Genomic DNA, 6,906 nt, shown 5'->3' with positions numbered 1-6,906 from the left:
AGACCCGCCGGTGTGCCGGCTGCCTTCTGCCGAGCAGAAGAACGCCGAACAAGTGCCCAGACTCGCAGACCAGCCAAAACAGAGATAAGGGGATTTGGGGTTCGATACACACAAATTGTTTGCGATTTATACCTTCAGACGAGGTCCCCCACAGAGCAGCAATGTCTGCTGTTGTCAGGAGGTCTGACAACGTCTGCGTCAACCTTTTGACTCCTCCAGCTATTTACTGCGCATTCAACAGCATATCATATTCCTCAGGCCTAACAGCGAGCATGTGCCACGGAACACCCACGAGTGGGAGGGAATGCTTTAAAGCGGAGGGGCCGTGGGCCTGGATCCCTGTGTCATAGTTACCAAATTACCGGAGTGTCTTATCTTAACTCACTTGTCATTATTTGGTAAATGACATTACTCAGAGAGCTAGCTGAATTCCACTTGGAAATACAAGTAGCAGTTGAATAGTTAATCAATTCGGTGCACTGAATATGGCTTTGACGAGGGTATGACCGCTGCCATTGTGTTTGTAGCCTGGCTGAAAGTATATGACAATATGTACCTTTCAAACGATCCTTTGGTTACCCTTTGGGCCCATTTTTCAGGCTACTTTCAATGATCTAACATAACAAAATAGCATGGAATTAGGACATTTACTAGCCATAATAGATCTAACTATTCCTTTGCAGGTGCTTATTCAGCTTCTGCGGCTTGCAGCCGGAGTGCTGCTATAGTCTCTCTCAGACTGGCGCACTATGCCTGCTTTGGGTATTCACAACCGTTGAGCTGTGTTAGTGCACCTTGCAATTTAAACAGGGCTAATGTGAAGAGCTCATTTTCACATTTGCCCTACAAGGTACAAGAGTGTGACTTTGTAAATTAAAAATAGCACAAGTGTATAAATTTGATAAATCTGTAACAATTAAAAAACCTCTTTGTACCATCGTGTTGCAGGTGGGTGTCTACCCAAAGATATTGCTTGCTCTAATTATATGAAATCGATATATCCCTTTGAAGGAAGAAGAACCTGTAATCTAAGCAGATTTATTATATGCATGTTTGATAACTGTACTAGATAGAGTGGAAGCACTTGCCTTACAATGAAAATTTAGTTAAAACACATCCATAGAGCCACTAAATGTATTATGGAGGTCTAAGTAGAACATGTGCTGCATCACTGAATGAGCTAGGTATATTGAAGGAGCTCTTATGATGCTATGGCTTTGATTCTTTGGAGGGAGAATGCATGGCGACAATAAATCGTATGTAATGGATAACCAGCAGCAAAACTTTAAGTATATTCCTGTGTATTGTTTTTGTAGTACCACTTTATTCTGTGGTCTAAAAGTGAACCCAACTGAAGCCAACTGAAAGGACTCTGTTGGAGACTCCGGAGAAACAGAAGTGGGCTGTCACAAGTTAAAAAACCTTTGAGTACAGCTGCTGCCAGCTCCTTGCAAATGATGTTTTTATTAAGTACCAGCTTTTGACTTTTTCAGTATTATAAAAGAAACAGCAAGCAGACCACGTTAGCACAAAATGAGTAATACACAATGTCAGTTGGTGAAAAATTGCCCTGAAGCTATAAAGGTGTCTTTTCTACATGCTTTATTTAATAGAAAGCAAAATAAAAGCAAACGTGAATCTTAGGCGTTGGCACAGATTGTATCATAGTGCAGAAATAGTATGCAAAGCTAAGCAGCTTGCTTGGAGCCTGGGGTGAAAAAAAAAGGCAAGGACACTTTCTGGCCAGGCCAGATAAAAAAGCATTGACTATATATTTCATTTGTGTTCCTTGCTTTTCTTTTCTTTTCTCCTTTCCTTATCTTCACACCTTGAGCCCAGGCAGACCAGCGCTTCATTTCTGATGAGAAGGCAGCCATCCAAAAATCAGCTTAATGAAAATGCTGTATCTCACTGCACTATTGCCACCGTACGCCACTGATGAACGAGGTGTATGGCATTAGGAGCTTTCTGAAACAAAGTATGAGCAATACTTTTGCATTATTGTTACTTTCATTTGATTAGACAGCCTGAAATACCCGGAAACACAGGCTTGTTTGTTAGTTGCCCTTTATAGCTTTTTGTATAGTAAAGTTTTGAAGAAAATGTTTCCAATTAACATTGCATCTCTCTAATCCTGGAGTTTATTTGGGATATAGTAACATCTCCATGTGGTATTCCTAGAGGATATGGGCCTGCATTTGATGCTTTGGTCTCCACTTGTAAATAGGAACTTTTGGCCAAGCACAGAAAAATCCAAATGCTTTTCCATTTGCTGTATTCCTGTTAGTATATGTTCATTTACATTATACAACTTATATACCTAGTCTATATGTATTGACACCCATTACTGCAATATTACAGCTTATATGCAAATGAGATAGATATAATTTCCAGGAAATTTGAAGTAGCTGAAGTAATATATTCAAGAACAACCCATGGTGGTACTTTACTGAAGAGTAACAAAGAGTATAGAGAACTTTTTATGACACATATAATTTTAAAATTTATTAGACATTCTTATTATTCCTATTCTTGCATTAGACTTTTTGTCAATCAATATTTAGAAAAACATTTATTTTATTATCAGAATTTATTCTAAAATATTTTCATGCTCTTTTTAAAATGATAGGAAAATGGAAAGATCTGGCCACATTTTCAGATAATGGACTATTAACAACATTTGATGAAGCTCTTTCTAATGTATATGCATAACATTTTATGTTATTTTATATTAGAATAATTATGAAGATAGAAACTTCATAGTGCCACCTACTGCTGAAAATACACATTTTAAAAACCTTGCTAGTTTGGGTACCTTCAAATAAAAGGGCAATGGAGGAATATATCTGTTGGAATAAAATCTTTCAAACCTCTGGAAAATGTTGGGAGACAAGTCTTGACTTGCCGAGTGAATTTCAGTCACACTGAATTTCTGAACTTCAAAGCAGTGAGTATTTGGACTGAGACTGTAATGAGAAGTGACTCTGAGGATCTGGGATTTTGACTAGAAGTTTTTTCGATGTTACATTTTTAATACGAACTCTCGTTTTAAAATTAGTCCCTGTGATGTCACAAAGGATACAGTGAAACAAAACTTATTTTTCACTCAGTGATAAGGAGACATCCTCTGTTTTACAGAGCTCTGCACAAGATGTAAACCAAGGACCCTGGAATCAGCATCGCGTGTGGCACAAGCTCCGTTCCCTTCTTACATCACAAAGTCGTAAGATGGAGCATGGATCCCTGCTTGGTTGTTGGCATAAGATAGTATGTCCATGGTTGGAATTCACCTTCCCTAACCCTTACCATCTAAAAGTTAGATGAGGTTAATGTACAGTCTAAAGTACAACAGCTGGTTCCTCCTTCAGTTTGTGGAGAAGACCCTGTCTCTAGTACTAGTGAAATAGTAACCATATGCCTACCACCTTTTCCCACGTCCCAGATGTTAAGTATGGGTTATGATCTCGTTCCCAGGAACCACGGAAATACAAGAAGTGGTAGTACTTTGTACATGAGTATGAACAAGTAGAATATAGACCCTTATTCTTCCTGAGGAAAGTTCAACTTTAAATTTGGCTCCAAGGAATCAGGAATGCTTTATCTTCTGCTGGTACTTGTCTCATCCTGTAGAATAAACTGACATTGAAATGCTTTGAATGCGTGATTGTCAGAGTTTCTGTCTTGTTATGGCTTGATGACTTAAAAATTAATTTATTTTCAAGTTGAAAAATTCTTGAGAACAATGCATTTAAAACATAAAAGAGCTTGTAAGGATGATTTAGCCACTTTGTGGCAGTATTTTAGAAGCCTTTGGAGGCACTTTGCACGATCCCCCTTTTCATTCACAGAGGAGAAGGACTGCTGTCATGACAGAATCACTCTGCGGTCCTTCATTTTGCAACAGCAGCCTGATCTACTCAACAGATAACAATTTTCAGAAGAGCTTTTTGTAATGTACAAATGCTTATGTACAGGCAATTCTGGGTGCACATTTTACCAACATTACACATAAAGAATTCACCTCCTATTAAGTTAGCTTGATAAAAAACAAGATAAAGGACGTTCCTTAGTTGTTGAGCTTATTGTGTCTTTCACACAGTGAAAATTCATGCTGACTTTTTGGCCAATTAAACAATATTTTATTTATTTACTGAACTGGTTTTGGCTGGGATAGAGTTAATTTTCTTCATAGTAGCTTGTATGGTGCTATGTTTCGGATTTGTGATGAAAACTGTTGATAACACAGGGATGTTTTAGCTATTGCTGAGCAGTGCTTGCACAGTGTCAAGGCCTTCTCTGTTTGTCACGCTGCCCTGCCAGCCAGTAGGCTGGGGGTGCACAAGGAGTTGGGAGGGGGCACAGCCGGGACAGCTGACCCCAACTGACCGAAGGGATATTCCATACCACATGACTCTGTGCTCAGCAATAAAACCCGGGGGAAGAAGGAGGAAGGGGGGACATTCAGAGTGATGGCGTTTGTCTTCCCAAGTAACCGTTACGCGTGATGGAGCCCTGCTTTCCTGGAGGTGGCTGAACACCTGCCTGCCCATGGGAAGTAGTGAATGAATTCCTTGTTCTGCTTTGCTTGCATGCGCGGCTTTTGCTTTACCTATTAAACTGTCTCTATCTCAACCCACGAGTTTTCTCACTTTTACCCTCTGATTACCTCCCCCATCCCACTGGGAGAAAGTGAGTACGTGGCTGCGTGGGGCTGAGTTGCCTGCTGGGGTTAAACCATGACAGTCATTTTCAGTGCCCAACATGGCGCTCAAAGGGTTCAAGGTAATGACAGATTTGATTGGAATGTGCTAGATCAAATTTAAAGCTGTTATAGGTGTTTAGCTATTAATTGGCAGTCCTGTGCTTGCCACGGGGTTTGCTTGCCTCGCTGTACATTAGCGTCTAGTGCTTGTTAGTGGCTGCTTTTTGCTCTTGCTGTTTGCTCTAGTGCTTATCATCTTACCCTGCTGTGCCTGGGAGCATTTTGATAACAGCAGTGGCCATGTGCCTGGGCTGGCAGATGGCCAGGGCATCGCTGCTGTTTCTGTGTTGCTGTTTTTGTGCTGCTGTGCTAGACAGGCTGGAACTCCAGGGTCAACTTCAGTCGAAGGGACTTGACCTGTGGATAAGTCCATGCAGGAGCAGGACATCCCAAAGTGTCTGTGGCTGTGGATAAGTCCATGTCAGAGCAGAAGCGTCTGTGGTCATGGATATGTCCACACCACAGCAGGTACACCCCTGAAGGGACTATGGCCCATGGATAAGGCTGGGCTGGAGGAGGTACACCTCGAAGTGACTGTGGCTGTGGGTAAGTCCAGGCCACATCAGGTATACCTCTGAAGAGACTGTGGCCCATGAGTAAGTCCACACTGGAGCAGGTCCGCCCCTAAGGGACTGGGGTCTGTGGATAAGTCCACGCTGGAGCAGAGGCAAGGGTAGAAGTACACTGCGGTGTCCAAAGGGACCAGAGGCAGAGATTATAATGGCTATATCTTGAGATTGTTGTAACCCAGGATTTGAGTTGCATGTTATGGGAATTACTGTAGCAGGAACCCCTTGTTGCTAGCCCGGCTAGGAGCAAGGGGAGGAGTTTGTTGCAATGTTAAACCCTATAACCTGGCCCAAAGAGACCACGGGTGGAGATTGTAATGGAAATACCTTTAAATTGTTGTAACCCATGATCTGAGTTGCATGTTATGGGAATTACTATAGCAGGAACCACCTGAACCAATGGAGGACAAGCCTTACAAGAAGCAGTGCAAGTGCAGCAGTGACCCAACCTGAGCTGGCTTTGGTGCCCAATAACTCCACGCAACACACCACCTCTCCTGTCCTGAGTGACCACCATAACAGATGGAGCACAAAGTCCTGGACTAAATGAACTCAATGGACATTTCATGGACATTTTATGGGCATTTTACAGGGGTGGTTCAGAGGCTAAGGGAATGATATTTGTGTATATATCAAAGGATGGGAAGGGCTAAAGTGGCTAATGAGGATCTATTGGATAGTGTGGGACCTGAGCATGATGTAAATGGTAGGGAATAAGCTGTGGAGATTGTACTGGTTTTGGCTGGGATAGAGTTCATTTTCTTCATAGTAGCCTGTATGGGTGCTATGTTTTGGATTTGTGATGAAAACAGTGTTGATAACACACTGATGTTTGTGCTTCCTGGCGTGATACAGGGGATGCCCGCACTGTGACAGAGGAGGAAGGATGAGCACTCTCACCATTGCTTAGGTAATTATTTTGCTCATAGGTGCATGAGTTACATTAACTTATGAGTTAATGAATTGTGAGTTATGAATTGGAGAACTTGTGAGTTAGAAACCTCATGACTTAAGTGATGAATTAGTGAATTCATGTGCTAGACCAGCCTGTACAAAGGAGATAGAGCCCTTGTTTGTCGTGTTTGTTTTCCTTCCTAATGAGTTTATAAAATAAAGTTTAATTTACAGAGTACGTTGTCCTGTAAATTTGAGAGATCCAAACAGACCGTGACACTGAGTGAGTAGTCTGTGGGCCTTCTTCCTATTACCTGTCCAAATACTTAAAACTGCTTCTTTGCAAAAGAGCTAACAGGCAGTGACTAGGGATGCTCCTCTGAAAGGAGCAGGGGACATCCTTCACAACACTCAAGTTCTGTGCTGGTTGTCTACCCCAAATTCCTGTTTTCCTGTAAGGGCCTTGCCAACTCTGGTGCCTACTCTTCTTCCTGGGTGAGTTATAATCCACCTGGTCCCTCCCTCTTGTTTCACTCACTATGGACTATGGACTTACAGTGTTAATGTGTGTCAGCCTAAATAATTAAAAGCAATGTACGCTTTATCCCAGAAAACTAGAAAGGTTGAAAATGTGCTTCTTCCTTCTCAAAGAAAGGCGCAAACTCAAATCACAGTCAGCAG

At 41.8% G+C, this 6,906-nt stretch overlaps 1 long non-coding RNA gene across 1 annotated transcript; it reads left to right on the top strand.

The window, feature by feature from the left end:
• The first annotated feature begins 1,839 nt into the window (after positions 1-1,839).
• On the top strand, positions 1,840-3,655 carry LOC103924001. The gene is made up of 2 exons (XR_663963.1): positions 1,840-1,947; positions 3,139-3,655. It is a non-coding gene; the product is annotated as an uncharacterized LOC103924001 (long non-coding RNA).
• Positions 3,656-6,906: the final 3,251 nt, after the last annotated feature.

This window comes from Pygoscelis adeliae, unplaced genomic scaffold (assembly GCF_000699105.1).
Source record: "Pygoscelis adeliae isolate BGI_AS28 unplaced genomic scaffold, ASM69910v1 Scaffold160, whole genome shotgun sequence".
NCBI lineage: Eukaryota > Metazoa > Chordata > Aves > Sphenisciformes > Spheniscidae > Pygoscelis > Pygoscelis adeliae.
This window is presented reverse-complemented; position numbering and strand designations above follow the sequence as displayed.